Here is a 17,173-nt window from a genome sequence, read left to right as displayed (position 1 = left end):
TAGATGGTAAAGAATCTGCCTGCAATGTGGGAGACCCAGGTTTGATTCCTTGGTCAGGAAGATCCCCTGGAGAAGGGAATTGCAACCCACTCCAGTATTCTTGCCTGGGAAATCCATGGACAGAGGAGACTGGCAGGCTACAGTCCGGAACAAGACATTTACAAGTAAAATGCTTTCAAAATGTGTATTCTGAAAAGAAGAAATGTATCAACATTGCTTGTGGGTGGCTGAGTACATCAGTCATCAACAAGTCAATATTTCTACACATATGACTGTAATATTTTGATAGTGCATTATCACAACACCTAGTGTTCACTCAACACTTCCATGCATTCCTGACCTCAGAAGCAAATCAAACTGTATCTTGTGGATCTACATCGAGTGCAAGCCCTACTGATGGAAAAACCTCTCTGCCTACAAGACACTGATATTCTTTATATGTTACCTGCTAAGTTGGAAGAGTACAATGAAAAAAAAAGTGGCTTGGTGGCAGCATTTCACTAGATGTTAGAATGACATGATCAGAAAATAAAATAAGAAAACTTTTGTTCTTGATGCTTTTCACTGAAGATTCTTGGACCTTCTCTGAAAATCCAGTTCTATAAGGCTTTTTCTGCAAAATTATTGGCAGATAGGAACTTTTCAGCTAGCACGTGTCAAAGCCTCCGCCAGGAATGTAAACTGTACAATAATTTTTTTCTGTCTTCAGACACCTAGAACAGAAACCTTAAACACCCAAGTGTCAAAAGAAGACAGATAACCCAATAAATTTGCTAGAGCAGGGACAGGGAAAACAAACACAGCCCTTCTGTTATACAGACGTCTGTTAACTCGCTTGGACCACTAGCCTGAAACCTCAGCCTGCCACACGTCTTTCCTGTCGGGCTGTTTATTTAGACTCCTGTAAAGCCTCTTGGCACCCATTTTTAATTTTCAGCTTGCTTCTTGTTAGTTTTCTGAAAAGCATAGCAAGATCCACTGTTTAACAAAAACACACACAAACCAGGGAAGGAGGAGATGGATAGTGGGAGGCAGTGGGTGCAGGCAACTCCCGGCAAGTGCAAGAAGACCACATTCCTGGTCCCATTTGTTTGTAACGGTGTGCAAGGTTTGCAACTGGGGTCATTCCATCACACGCACTTGGGTTTAACTCTCTGTTCATCCTCAGGAAGGGTTTTGCTTCATGTAGTCTTGTAGTCTGCATTCACTCATGAAACATTTTCTTCATGCTCCTTGCTAATGTGTAAGAAAAAGAACCTTCAATGGCACTTTATATTTCATTCTGGTGGCTTTGATCAGAGGGCTCGACGAGGCTGCAGGCAATCATCATGTCCCACTACAGAGGAAAGATAATAGACTGTTGAATTCAAAGATCATCATCAAGTAGTAGTATTTTTCTTCAATGTGACTGATAATCCATGAAGCAGCAACTATTTATCAAGGAACTGTTACATTCAAAGTGCTGGACCTGATCTATGGGAAAAGTTAACATATTTTGGGAACCAAAAATTGGAATTCAGAGTCTTGCATGAAATAACTGTGGCAGGTTCCAACTCAAGAGGCAGTCCAGACAATGAAGTGTGGGTGCCTAAAGTACTGGAATTTATAGGCATTTTGATGTCTTAGGGGAGCCATGTTAAAGACTGTTTAAAAGTGGGCTGCTTGTTCTGCAAAAGCATGGCTTAGGGTCTCTGCAGTTATGGGGAATATAAAATTTCTTCATCTCTGCACTGTCTCTTGGCTCCCAGCTTCGTACAGTTGGAAGCAATCTCTCAGTTTCCTACAAGCCCAAAGACTCAGTTTATACTTCTTTTATAGTTTTCATCAGTTTCTACAGTGAATAGTAATTTATCCTGGAACATAGTGATTTCCTTAAAATTGTGAGGTTGTCAGGGACTGTTGGGTAAGAGAAGGAAAGAAAGATTCTTTAAAAAAGAAAAAAAAAAAAGTAAATTTCACCCATAATTCAATTATATGTGTGTGTGCTTATGTATGTCTGTGTGCCCACATGCGTATATGTGCATATAAAGGAAGAAGTGACAGTCTCAGATTATCTCTAACAAACAATCCCACCCCTCCCCCAGGATTAATCGCATTAGTATTTAAAGGCATTACTTTCCTAGATTTTGTTCTGGTGCTTAAATCTGATCTATCAGATCAGATCAGTCACTTAGTCATATCTGACTCTTTGCGACCCCATCAGTCACAGCACGCCAGGCCTCGCTGTCCATCACCAACTCCCGGAGTTCACTCAGACTCATGTCCATTGAGTCAGTGATGCCATCCAGCCATCTCATCCTCTGTCGTCCCCTTCTCCTCCTGCCCCCAATCCCTCCCAGCATCAGAGTCTTTTCCAGTGAGTCAAGTCTTCGTGTGAGGTGGCCAAAGTACTGGAGTTTCAGCTTTAGCATCATTCCTTCCAAAGAAATCCCAGGGCTGATCTCCTTCAGAATGGACTGGTTGGATCTCCTTGCAGTCCAAGGGACTCTCAAGAGTCTTCTCCAACACCACAGTTCAAAAGCATCAATTCTTTGGTGCTCAGCCTTCTTCACAGTCCAACTCTCACATCCATACATGACCACAGGAAAAACCATAGCCTTGACTAAATGAACCTTTATATACATATATTACACAAACCGCCACATATGTACTTCTTTTCCACAAAGATGGAATCTACTATACCTATTGATATGCAACTTGTTTTTATAATTCCATTATATTATATGTATATCTGATGAAGTACATATTGTTCTATACATTCTTTCTAATAGTTGCATAGTATATACCTTTAAATAAATATACCATCTTTTATTTAACTAATTCCCCAGCTGGATGAACACAAAACTCATTGCCAACTTTTGGTTTGACAAACAAGGCTGCAATTAACATCATTATGTGTATTTTTTCATCATTGTTGTTTTTTGTTTAGTTGCTAAGTCGTGTCTGACTTTTTTGAAACCCCATGGACTGTAGCCCACCAGGCTCCTCTGTCCATAGGATTCTTCAGGCAAGATTATTGGAGTGGGTTGCCATTTTCTTCCCCAAGGGATCTTCTTGACCCAAAGATTGAACTCATGTCTCGTGCATTGGCAGGCAGATTCCTTACCACTGAGCCACCAGGGAGGATGAGATGGTTAGATAGCATCACCAACTCAATGGACCTGAATCTGAGCAAACTCAGGGAGACAGTGGAGGGCAGAAGAGCCTGGTGTGCTACAGTCCATGGAGTCACAAAGAGTTGGACATGACTTAGCAACTGAACAACAAAAAATGTATTTTTTCACTGATTTTAGTTACTGCTGAAAGATATTAATATCTTCCTAGAAATAGTGATGCTGACAACTGGGACTCGTCTTTAGTTATTCATGTCTCATAAGAAGGAATTTGAGATGGAAAGGGAAGAGATCATCAGCAACATAAGCACAGAGGGTCTGGAAGACAAATGTCAGCAGGGCCCATCCACATGCTGTTGGGAAAAAAGGAAGCCCGAGTCTCTAACTTCTGGTGTCTGATCTCATTGGGAAAGGATCTCTGAGAGAGCAGTGCTTCCAGCTCTCTTAGGTGGTCATTTTAATTCTAATGATTATTAGGTAAATTTAATAGCACCTAATTCCTATAACTTATTCAGATTCTATTCTCACTAAATGACATTCTCTGCCAAGTCTGTCTTTTGGGTTTGTGTAACTCCTCCCTTGAGACACGGATCCTCCCAGCATGCCCATGAACTCCTTGAATGTACAGAATTACTGTCCTGTGGGCCATTTGAAAGCCATCTTGTCATTAATGGTGCCAACAACTTGCCCCCATGCTATATCTTCAGTTACATGCTTGGATAGATGATCACAAGCTTCTAGAAGGCAAGAGCCACAGTGGTTTGAGTTTGTCAGTCCTATAGCTAGAGGACAGTGGCAGAGGGGCCACTGACTGCTAAGTCAGTTTCTCAGCATCTTTGCATTGAGATCTTACTGGTTCAGGCTGTCATCCATGACATCAGTACTGCCTGCAGTTGACTCTACTGTCTTCAGTCTCACTCTCCTCAAAAGCACTCTTAAAGAGCATCCTATTGTTTATAAAATAAAGTGCAATCCCCTAAGAGCTGGCATTTAAAACCTGAGTCCATCATAATTTAGTGGTCCAATTTCTCACTACACTACACACTTTTCTATTCCCATTTCCAGGTCTCCGCTTCTACTATTCTTTCCACTTGAAAGACGCTTCCATTCCCATCACTTTGTCATTGAGAAACACAAACTGTATTTGTAAGATAGAAGGTAGAAAAGTCTCACTGAAGGGTGGGAACTTCTGTGGAAATGTGAAGGTTTGACAAGGCTGGAGACTTGTGTGGGGAGGAAGAGTTTGGGACAAACCAGTCAGAGACCTAGCTCCCTCCCTCCCATCTCTGGCTTTTCTTTTTGAGCTATGGTGGCTAACCACAGAATAAGGTCTTTTAATAATTAAAAAATATTTTCATAAATAGATATTGTTGTATATTATTTTTATAAAGGTAAAATTGGCATTTTATCTCAACCTTTCTTGGGTGGCCAAGGTAGAAAAGGTGTGAAACAGACATTAAATCTTTATTTGTTAGATTAACATGATACTGTCCCTTGGAACTAGATAAAAAGTGAATTATTCAATGAGGGGGAAGAAAACTTTCTAAACTCAACCAACATGATGCTTATTTTCTTTTTGAACTTGGTTCATTGACACCACCACCAAGCAATCATTTTTGAAGTTGTTTTAGAAACAATTTGGCCAAGTTGGTCAGATTCATGTTAATACTCATTTTAAGTTTAACATTTTTTTTCTTGAGAAAAACAGAGATTTTTAAACAAGTTGTTAGATATTATTCTATAAGGCAATTCAAGATCTAGAGTACTTTATTCAGAAGGATTCTTATTTTATTTTATTATATCATGTGGAATATGTAATGTTTTCCAAGTTTCAAGGATAAATCTTTCCTAAAAGTTGCCCTGACTTGCTGTTTACCTTGCTGTAAAGAACAGAGGGAGACCCAACCATGAACCCATCTCAAATGAAGTTCAGACTTAAGGTTAAATACCTTTGCTGCCAATCAGTTCTGCCCCCAAAAACGTTATAAAAAGATCCAGGACACCTCTCTCCTTTGAATTGGCTGTCCAGTTCTCTGAATACTCCCACCTTCAAAGCTGAGATACTCAGATCTACTATACTTATGAAAAAGGTAAAAATTTTCCCAGAGCATTGAAAACTACGTGGCAGTCTATTTTGTGCAATAAAGCTTTGACACAAAAATAAATGGGCCACATCACATCAACTTGACTGGTTTCTAGATCTCTTGATGTCTGGAGATTTCTGCTTTATATCTTGTTTTAGAAGAAATAAAAACTGGGCCAAAGCTGGAGAAAGGAGCTAATTCTGAGTTTGGCAAGTGTCCAATATAGATGTGCAGTAAATAGGTGATCAAACAGAATGCAACTCCAAGATTCAAGCCCTTAATCAGAGCTTATGATTTCTTTCTAATGGAAAACTTCACCTACCAGTTTTGGAGGACAGCCTGTGTTCAGGACCTATTTTATCAGTCTTGAGCGGATAGCATCACAAAAGAGTGCAGTTAACCAGGGGCAAAGGAGAGGGTGGGATGAACTTCTGAAAGCAGCATTTCCATATATTCACTACCATTGTATAAAATAAATAGCTAGCAGGACGCTGCTGTATAACGTAGGGAGCTTAGCCCAGCACTCTGTGACTACCTAGAGGGGTAGCATGGCCGGGGTGGGAGGGAGGCTCCAGATGGAGGGGATATATACTTTCAACTGTTTGCACTGTTGTATGGCAGAAACCAACACAACTTTGTTGGAAAGGTTTTTAAAGGAAACCGGCCAAGCACAAAAAGAAAGAGAAGGCAAAATAGAACTATCTCAGGAGAGGAAAGGTACAAAGAGCTATTAGAGGAATCTGTTTCTAAACCAGGTACAACTTACCCTTGAAATTAAAAAAAAACTATCCGCCTGTACCTTTGATGATGGCGCAAAGCCATGAGAGACATTTTTCCAGTGAGAGTCGAATGTGAATTATGACTAGTTTAGAAGAAAATGCCTTTCACAGGAAGTCTTTGGCAGCTGTGGAAGCTGGATTTAGAAAGGAGTTAATTTAAGTGCACAAATAAATGGAATCTATATACATGGGTATTAGGAATGTCATTTTTGACATTTAAAAAGAATAGATCTTGACCTCAGTTGGAATATATACGTGATATGTCTCCCATCTCATTCCTAACATCACTAACTGGTGCATTACAACTTGGAAAGTAAATGAAGAGAAATGGCATTCTGTCACTGGATCAACATGTTATTTTAGAAATCCCAGTTTTAACACAAAGAATATGTTGACAATGGATGGAGCGTGCACTCGCTGAAAACCTCACACAGCGCAGCTGGTAAATCACCCAGAAAGCCAATTCTATGTAAATGCTTATGGAACCTCTAAGGGGAAATCCAAAACTTTTTTTTTTTTAAATCACATCAAAAGTGAAACACAGTCTTCCAGCAGCAACAAACTGGGAAAGTGAATGGCAAAACTCGGGTTTTTTCCTCCACTTGGGAAGCCAGTCTTTTCTTCCTTTATCTTTAAGTTATTTATTTTAATGGGAGGCAATGAGGGCTTGTATTTGTATCCAGGTTGATTCTAAAACATTGAGTGGATTTATATAACAAATCCTCAGGAGGTAAAAGATCCTGATGAGAAACTCATCTTCTCTAACTTGTAACCACAGTATCTAATTCAGATGACCTCCTGGTAATTCCAAGAGCTTTCCTCTCTAATTCCAGTTCAACTTGGCTGTTGGGTCTCAATTTTCATCAAGCTTCTATTCAGGGCTCAGCCACACACACAGTAAATATGCACATCAACCATGAAGAGATTTAATATTTTTGTTTGTTGGTTTTGAATTCAATGAGCTGAATTTGAAACAGTTAGTAAATAATCACTTTCCAAGAGGTGATATTTTTCATCTTGAAATGACCATTGTTTTCTTTAGTGCCATGTCTAAGATCAGAGATTAGCCAACTTTTTCTGTAAAAGTCCAGATAGTAAACAGTTTCTGTTACAACTCAATTTTGCCACCGTAACACAAAAACAGTCATAAATAGTACATCAACAAGTAGGGTTGTGTTTCAATAAAACTTTATTTAGACATGTATTTGAATTTCACATAATCTTCATGTATTAAACAATATTATTTTTCTTTGGCTTTTTTTCCAACCCTGTAAAAATATAACAGCAATTTTTAACTTGCAGACTGTGCAAAAACATGACACATTTGGTCCAAGGCCCAAACCTTGTTGACCCCTGTCTGAGAACCTCAGAAGGGAAGAGAGTGCCAAAGGACACTTCCAGGAGTTATTAAAAGATGCAGCCCCTTCCTCAAAGGTTAAGGTCAACTAGGTATGATAGTCAGTATTGTTGTCCATGAACTATTCCCTGATTTGTACCTGGGCACAAAGATAATAACATCATCCTTTCCCACACCTCTGTAGTCAGTGTGATCACATGGCTTAATCTGGCCAAGGAGCTATGGGAGGAAGTGACAGGTGCCCCCCAGGTGAAAAATGAAAGAGCAAATACATGACTTACCAGATTCCCTTATCAAGTTTAAAGCAGTTATAAATGGCAAAGTACCAACTACTGGCCTTTAGAACAAGAAGTAAAGTTCTGTTGTATTAAGCCACTGAGATTTGATGGTGATTTGTTATCATGGTTTAGCCCAGCCTGTACTAAATGAAGTCAGCTTGTTGTACATTATGATTAGAGAACACCTATGACTTCTTAAAATGAAACATTTAAGCCCATTTCAGAAGGAGCCAGTCACTTTGCCAACTAAAAATCAGCTACCAAATACATCATGAATTTATTATCCTTGAGTCTTTTTGACCGCAGAGAAAACCATGAAAAGTATAGATAATTTTAAGTGATACTGTTCAATGTAGATGAAAGTGTTAAAAATCATTTCATTATCTGCTGCTTGGAAAATAAACTTCTAGAACCTTTCTGGAAAGCCACTTTCCTATACATCAAGATCTTTTACAATTTTTCAAACTTTTTGGTCTCCAGGCAAGACAGAGGAGCCTGGCAGGCTACAGTCCATAGGGCTGTAAAGAGTTGGACATGACTGAGCGACTGAGAATGCATGCACACTGTAACAGCAAAGCTCAGGGGCTTAATGTACTTCCTGCTCACTTGACAGTCTGATCAAGTATTTGGGGGCAGCCTCTGTCTGATAATGCCAGCACCCAGTTTCTGCCATTTCATGGGACCACCGTCTTCCAGGGCTTCCATGGTGGATCCACTGCATTCAGCTAGCCATAAAACAAAGAGAGCTGGTTAGGAGGAAATGGCATACACCCTACCTTCATTCCATTGTCAGAGGACAATCGCGTAACCCATGTGACCACAGGGAAGGCTGGGAATGTAGTCTCCTTGTGCATTCAGGAAGAGGGAAAGAGGTTGGGAAACATCTAGGCTGTTTCTGCCATGTTCACTGCAGGCAACTGCGAGGAGCTGTCTGCTGTCAGTTCTCGATAATACATACTCTGCTTCAGCTCGAGTTCTTTACTAAATGGACTCCTCCACGCAGTCAAGCTTTTCCTGCCAGATTCCAAATTGGTTTTGAATTTGACCTTTGAGGAGCTTTTCTAAATTGCTCCAATCAGAATGAACTTGTCCCTTTCTCCATGGTTCTATTGCATGAATCTCTACTACAACCCTTCTCAGAGACTGACTTGTATGAGAGGAAATCATGTTATGTTTCTCCATCAGAGAGAGGGTGCTCTGGTGCTTTCACACAATGGGCTCTCAGCAAATGTTAACTCCCTTCCTTTGCCTTTCAATCAACATCTGCAAAAGCTAACGGAACAAAAATGCACTGACCAGCACTTCACATTAATGCTGCGGGTTTTAGCTCTCCCTCTTAGCAGATATTATATGAAGAACATTTATAGGAAGGTCCAGAAGAACCATCTAAGAAGTGCATGGGCTTTAAACCCTCACTGGGGATTGATTTAAGAACCAAAGGATCTAGCATAAGATTTCTTATTCCTCTGATAATCCTGTCATATTTTGCAGATTTTAAAACCCTCTGTGGATTTTTCCTTTTCCTGGAAAATCCAAGTTCTTCTGTAAATCAACTTTTCAGCCCAGTGGGTATAAAAACAGCCTGTGTAGTGAATGGGCTTCAGCTTTGCTGAGTTTGCAGGCAAACGGAAAGAAAAGCAAAGAAATAAAATAAAAGTGAGAGGTGTGAACCTTCCCCATCCATCTTAATGGAGTGCTAACCTTCCTGCCTCAAGGTGACCATTTGAATTCTAGAACTATTAAACAATGAGCTGAAATCCAAACACTCAGTCTGGGAGTGAAATCTCCTTGAGAAAGGACAGCTGTGTCCAGTTTTGACTACGGCTCGGGCTTAAGAAAACAAACACACACCAAACGAAACTGATCTTGGCTGTCCTCTGTCAGCTTTAGGCTCTAGAATCTCCCCTCTTTGCTCTGCCCTGAAAAATTCACCCTCTTTAAAAGGTGGATGGAATGCCAAGCATGGTCTTGCTGTTTGAGATGGCACCTGAGTTGGGGAAACTTAAATCAGAGACTATCTTTCATCAAGGAATGTGCCTCTTAGAATTTAGAATCTCAGCAATGGTTGGTGTCCACCATTTGGAGTGATTGGTATGGTGCCAAGTATTATCCTTGGCCCTGCTCGTTTGAATCAGGGCTCAACAAACACACATGGATGATATGGTAGAAAGGGGCCAAAAGAGAACAAAGACTAGCCAAAACAGCTTAACAAGAACCCAGAAAGAGCGAACAAGAGTACTCGTTTCTAGAGCATTCTGCTTGGTCGCCTCCTCCTTTACAAAATAAAAGAATTGGAACCAAACAACAAACAACTGCCTGCTGTTTCTGATGTTTGGTAGCGGGGTAAAAAAAGAACACCTGCCTGGAAGTCAAGTCAGACACGGGCTTCATTCCCAGCTTTAGGACTTAGCAAGCTGCTTTACCTCAGGCAGATGCCTTAATTTCCCTGACCTAGGCACCTCATCCTTAAATTATGAATTATAACATTGCTTCGTAATTTTGTTAAATTTTGAGAACTAAAGGATATCTTGGATATAATCAGCAATCATACTATAATACTTTCTCATCTGTGATGAATAGGGACTCAGGAGAAATTTTCAGGGACTCTTTCCTAATAACAGACATCCCTTCAGATTCTCCTACCACCTTCATTTTGCCTGGCCAATGGTTGCAAACAAACCAACAAGCAAAATCCCACTTGAATCTATATGAAGAAAAAAATTATTGGAAAGCAAAACACAAAAAGTTGAACATCATTTCAGATTGTAGGGAGTTGGCTGGTTTCTGGTTTTTCCTCTTTGCAGTTTCCAAATTTCTTGTGTAAGCATATATTAAACATTTTAATAAATATTTTTGACCAGAAAGGAAAGAGTGAAGAATCAACAAACACAGAGTGATCAGTAGACTAGTTTATTAAGCAGCCGTTTGCAGGTTGTTAGACAGAAACCATGCAAACCTACGCTCCAGGTTTTAGGGGAGAGTTTTAAGTGTGGCTATTCCATTCCACGCGCTTGATTAGCTCCAGTGTATATGGTTACTCTATATACCAAATGCTGTAACACATGAGGGAAAACACACACGATCCCACCTATCTGAAAATTTAGATCCTAAACCAGTTCTGTGTGCATATTAAAACGATGAAATCAAACTATGTGATGCCTAAGCAGAAAGTGAGCACATTGGAAAGTGGTAAGTGAGGAAGTTATACTAAATACAGACAGCACTGTGTGGTTTTAGGCAGAGAACTCCAGTTCCCATGGAGTACTTCATGTTGGTGGAAGAGATGGCAAAGGAGTAGAGAATCCAGGGTAGGTAAAAAACAAATTAGAAATGATTAAAGACTTTACACTGAGGATGAAAGGAATGCAGCAGAGAAGGGGTGTTGGGAACAGGATCCTGGAATTAGGATGACTGTTGAGAAATTCACACGTCTTCAGCCCAGAACCAAAGAGTTGTGATCCTATAGTTCTGTTAGATAACAAAGTTACCTATGATGCAGCTAAAATCATGTTAACTTTTTTGCCAAGTTAGTGTTGTTTAATGTGAAAAATTGGATACCCCACTTAATCAAAATGTGTTTGACTGTATGTAATAGGATGTGTCACTCAAAGTGATTTGAATAACAGAAGGCTAGAGGTAAAGTGGTCTCAAGGTTAATGACTCAATAACAACAAAGATTCAGACTCTTACCGGTAGGTTTCTCTCTGCCACCTCCTGAGTGCCATGACTCCCTGCATAACTGCAATATGACCGTGACCATTCCAAATATCATATCCCTATACTCTTTGCAGACCCCATGGACTGTAGCCCACCAGGCTCCTCTGTTCATGGAATTCTCCAGGCAAGAATTCTGGAGTGGGTAGCCACTCCCTTCTCCAGGGGATCTTCCTGACCCAGGGATTGAACCCAGGTCTCCTGCATTACAGGCAGATTCTTTCCCATCTGAGCCACCAGGGAAGCCCTGTACAACCTCCTATAAAGTAGGAAAGAGTCATAATGGAGGTGGGCAAAGAAAGCCAGAGTAGCAAAGGATTTCTCCCCATATGTCTCTCCATCTTTATCAGAGAGAAACGTATTTCACAGAAATTCCCCAACAAACTCCTCTGTATATTCAATGGTCACCACTTGGTAAATGACCACCTCCATCAAGAAAGGTAGGAAAGCAAGTATCTGCATTTTCTGTTTCTGATGTGGGCTGTGGTCTCTACCTGCAGGAAAAAAACAGGGTAGCAGTTAGCTGTTGTATAGAGAATCAACAGTAGGCATTACAACACAGAAGGAACACACACACACACACACACACATACAGAGCAAACACTCCTAATACTCGCCTCTATTTTATTTTATTTTTCTCCTTGCTCTTTCCAAAATATTTGTTCCTTGGCTGAAATTACAGAATAAGATAATCTCACAATTACAAAAGATAGTGTTTATTTCTTGTCCTTTGGATTTTTGTGAACTTTCCTTTTTGGTTTCAGATGCTATTACAGGAATTGTGATAACAACAACAAAACCCCCAAAAGCCAAGAATACGTGGTTTCTATGACCGTTTACCTTTTTTTCTGCAAAGTTTGAAAGCAATATTTCACAAACACTTTTGAAATCCCACAGTAAATGATGAACATTTATTCATCAAGCACTGAAAGAAAACTAAGCAAAAATAGAAGTTAGACAAAAATATAGTGCATATTAAAGTAGCTTCTATTAACTTACTCAGATGCCATGAACATAATTTCAAACTCCAAAGGTGAATATACATTCACAACAGTTTAATTTTTAAACAAATAAAAATGATTTCTGAATATTATTTGAAATCAAAAGCTGTCTGTCTGGAAGGGGTTAAGAATAATTAAACAGTGAAACTAAAAATGGGCAACAAATTTTTATCTGTTTTGTTTTACTTTCAAATAAAAACTAAATGCAACACAAAATAAGAAGAGCAATTTAAAATTGTCATGCATTATAATAATTGCTTTGTAATTGGAGCACTTCATCTTTTATAAGAGCTTATTACCTGTATAGTGCACTCATCTGCACAAACATTCCTGAATTCCCTAAGGTAATTAGCTTATGAAAAATTGCTGCATGGTACATCCTCCCTCTTCATTACTCCTGAGATTTTATAAAATACAAGAACTCTTACCACAGTGTTATGTTGTGAAATGTAATTAACAGAAAATATTGTATGATATCCATGTCAAACATTACTTGGGCAAAATGCAGAGACCCTAAGTATTCCTAGAGATCTAATTAAGCAAACCAAATTTATCTCACAAACCTTGACACCATAAACCTTCACCAGAGAAGACACGAAAGGCCTTGGAAAGCATTGATTCTGTTAAGCCTCTCTTAACCACACAGCTTCCCAAGACTCCATATCACACAATGAATCTATGAAATGACCCAGGAGAATTCCCTTCAGCTCCTTTTCAGTGAAGTCCTTATCTCTCTAGTCCACTAGAGCCAATCCCACTTCTCTACTGGCTCCTCTTTGTGATGTCTCTATTACTGTCTTCTTGGAAGCCATAGACCATAAGAGATCTTTCACTCATCAGTACTCCACTCAAGGCACATATGTTGCTGAATTCTATCCAGTAATTCAGAAGAAAGGAAACTTCCTTTTGCTAGACAGTGACATCATATAGTTTTCTTTTCCTTTCCTGTTCATATTGAATCCTGCCTTTGCTCTTCTATCTACTAACTGCTCCCCCAATGTCCAGAGTTTACCTGTGTGTTAAAATCTTGCACCCTTGTACTATTCTCTTAGTACTCATAACAAGAAAAGTATTTCTTTTTAAAGGGAACTATTGTTCAGCCTTGCAGCATATCAACCAACAGTTCCAAAAGTCAATAGCACAAAGATCCAAGACCAAGGTAAAGGAGGGAAATGTTTTGATTCATCAAAATCAAAATTGCAATTGCTTTTCCAGTTAAGAGCAGATGTCATGAGAAGTGATTGGTTCTGAGACTAGGGTGTCTGTTAAAGCCACTATTACTTGTATCCAAAGCAGTAAGACAATAAAAATGATTTTAAAACATGATTATAATTTTCTTAGATCAATTCATTTGTTGGTCATCAACTAAGTCCTCATTATTTTGATAAATAACTAGGGTCAAGACCTAGGAAAAATAGAAAACACAATAACTGTTAAACTGAAAATATTTTCTATTCAGGAGAATTATTACCAGTGGGATCAAATCTCCATACAAAACTATAAGATCAACAAGAGGGAATAAATAAAACTTCACATAATCTACATTTATCATTATCTGAAAATGCTACACACTTCAAATTACCCATAATAAATAATACCAATTTTCAAGTTTCCTCGGAGCTCCACTTTTACTACATATTTCTGAATGCAGAGAATAGAATGAGGTGGCTTGAGAGACTCCATGAGAAGGGGTGAAGAGAGTAGAGTACCTGGGATGAAAGACAGAAAAACAATCACTCTCAAAAAGATAAAATGATCATTAATTGCTAAAAGATGTGTCTTGGTATTTCACAACTACGTGAAAGGGACTTGAAAGTAAAAGATGTTGGGGAGGGCAACTTCAGAGAAACATTCCTTTGAAGGGAGAATCAGATAAACATAGAAAACAAGGTGACCTTTGGAGATGTAACAGTGAAGAGAAAGAAATAGAAAGAAGAAATAAAAATTAAGATTCTACAGAAATTAGGTAAATAAGATACTGTAATCATTCTTCCTACCCTTACCACCATCAGCATCATACCTTACAGAAATTTCACTACATGATACTAAGGAGGGCACTTTTGAAACTAGAAAACATGACCACAAAATACCTAGAAATGAAATCTAAAAAGCAATCCAGATAAATGCAAAGATTCTCCAAGGATAACATAAGAAAACAAAAACTGACTCTCAGTTGAAAATTCTGTCCCATGAAACATAGGAAGAAAAAACAATAACCCTCAAAGTAAATGAAAAATCCTTGAGCGATCATTTAGGGAGATGTTTTAATGTCTAGAATCAGAAATTTTAAAACTAAAAATAATGAATTGCTGGAACTCAGGAAAGAAATTTAAGGAAAAAAATTATGAAACACTGAATAAATTACTAGTTGCACAAGGGAGACTAGATTTAAATGAAAATTTAATAAAAGATATTGAGAAAAGTTTGGGAAACAAGTAAGAGAATGAAAATGAGAAAAGAGAGAACGATGACAAGAGTAAAGAAGGCAAAAAATGTCCAACATATATGTAACTGGAAAACAAAATGATGGCACGTTTGCACACGGTTAGTGGGGATGTAAACTGGTGCAGCCGCTGTGGAAAACACCATGGAGGTTTCTCCAAAACTTAAAACAGAACTACCGTATGAGCCAGCAATTCTATTCCTGGATTCACATCTGATAAAACCAAAAACATTAACTCAAAAAGACACCTGCACCCTGATTTTCTTAGCAGTGTTATTTACAATTGCCACGTTATGAAAGCAACTTGTGTCTATCAACAGATTAATGGATAAAGAAAATGTGAATACACACACACAACACACACACGATGGGATACTACTCAGACATAAAAAAGAATGAAATTCTGTCATTTGCAGCTGGGTGGTCTGGGAAGGCATTATGCCTTCCAAGTGAAATGAATCAGACAGAGAAAGACAAATCCTGTATGATATTGCTTGTTTGTGAAATCTAAAAAATACAAAAAAGGAAAAATAAAAAAAACCTAGTGAATATAACAAAACAAGCAGATTCACAGATATGGAGAACAAACTAGTGATTACCAGTGGGGAGAGGTCAGATTGAAGAGTGGAGGGGCGATATAGGGGCAGAGGATTAATACATACTCTAAAATACAGGGAAAATAGCCAATATTTGGTAATAATTATAAATGGAGTATAACCTTTAAAACTGTAAATCAATATATTGTACAACTGTAACATATAATATACATCAAGTATATGTTACGGAAAAATACTGGAAAAAATGCTGTCTCATGGAAGTGAATATTTAAACTATAACCAAGTAAAATGTTCCAGAAATAAAAGAGCATTTGACTCTATATGTTGCAAAGGCCTACCTTATGTTGGGAAAAACTGAGATAGAACTATTCTGACCAACCACTAGACCTAACCTTTAAAAAACAAAGAAAAAAAATCACCAGGAACTTCAGGCAAATGAACAAATTACCTATAAGGACCACAAAGTCCTTAATCTGATACCAGAGTTTACAAGATCTATTTTAAAAATACATCCATAGTGAAGTTGAATTTTCAAGAAATTCTGAGGAGAAAGTGCAAGTCAAGAATTTTATGCCTATCCAAGTTTTGTTTCAACTAAAAATTATAGAAAAAAATTTTTGAACATCAGTAACTCAGGAAATATACACATGAGTCATTTCTAAAGAATCTACTAGAGCAATGTTTCTTAACTTTTTATTTCCCATTATTGCCCCCAAAGGAGTCTTTTAAGTTATGCCTGCACACACACACCCACAATCATGAAATGTTAACATCTCACATACACTGTATATCTGTTCATGTATCATTGTTTTGTTTTGTTTTTTTCAAGATTATATATCTAAGAAATTTTCACCCGAGCCCCAAGAACCAACTTTTACTCTCTTGGATGTACTGAAGAACAAACTATTCTTTAATCAGGAGATAAATGAAAAACTTTGGAAAAGTACTGATGAAGCATGTATTTCATTGTAGAGTTAGAACTAAAGTAAATGGTAGGGACATGGGTTGAAAAATAGTATTTAAACATCTTGTATTCTGACAAAGTATAAAGAATATTAACCACCTCCCACCAAAAAAAAAGGAAAATGAAAAAGGAAAGAGAAATGGTAAAGTCAAATAATATCAATTTATTACTGTATAGGTAAGAGGTTGATGTCAACAGATATCTATTTAATATAGGCAAGCCAGAGAATAAAAGAATAAGCAATATATATTTATAAACCACATATGAGATTCCAGACTGGAGGAGAAAAAAACACTATGGAGGACAGTACTGGAACAAAATTGGCATATGTTCAGTAGAATAAAGCACTGTATGAGTGTCAATCTTCCTGAATTTGAGAACTGTATTTGGTTATCAGTTCAGTTCAGTCGCTCAGTGGTGTCCAACTCTTTGTGACCCCATGAACTGCAGCATGCCAGGCCTCCCTGTCCAGATTTCGGTTATATCTGAGGTTACTGATATTTTTCCTGGCAATCATGATTCCAGCTTGTGCTTCATCTACCCTGGTATTTCGCAGAGATCAAATTTCCAACATCTATTGGATCATCGAAAAAACAAAAGAGTTCCAGAAAAACATCTACTGGGCTGGAAGAAGCACAAGCTGGAATCAAGATTGCCAGGAGAAATATCAATAATCTCAGATATGCAGATGACCCCACCCTTATGGCAGAAAGTGAAGAAGAACCAAAGAGACTCTTGATGAAAGTGAAAGAGGAGAGTAAAAAAGTTGGCTTAAAACTCAATGTTCAGAAAATTAAGATCATGGTATCCAGCCCCATCACTTCATGGCAAATAGATGGGGAAACAGTGGAAACAGTGGCAGACTTTATTTTTGGGGGCTCCA

The 17,173-nt window shown here is 38.3% G+C and overlaps 1 long non-coding RNA gene across 1 annotated transcript in view; it reads right to left on the bottom strand.

Annotated features, from left to right (window-relative positions):
• Positions 1-7,147: 7,147 nt before the first annotated feature.
• The window catches only part of LOC133252550 (uncharacterized), a 120,168-nt gene continuing 110,142 nt past the window's right edge, over positions 7,148-17,173 (bottom strand). The window contains exon 2 of the long non-coding RNA XR_009737967.1: positions 7,148-12,261. This is a non-coding gene — a long non-coding RNA (uncharacterized LOC133252550). The remainder of the gene's footprint in view (positions 12,262-17,173) is intronic.

Source organism: Bos javanicus, chromosome 8 (genome assembly GCF_032452875.1).
Source record: "Bos javanicus breed banteng chromosome 8, ARS-OSU_banteng_1.0, whole genome shotgun sequence".
Lineage (NCBI taxonomy): Eukaryota > Metazoa > Chordata > Mammalia > Artiodactyla > Bovidae > Bos > Bos javanicus.
Note: the sequence above shows the minus strand (reverse complement) of the source record. Positions and strands in the feature narration are given on the sequence as shown.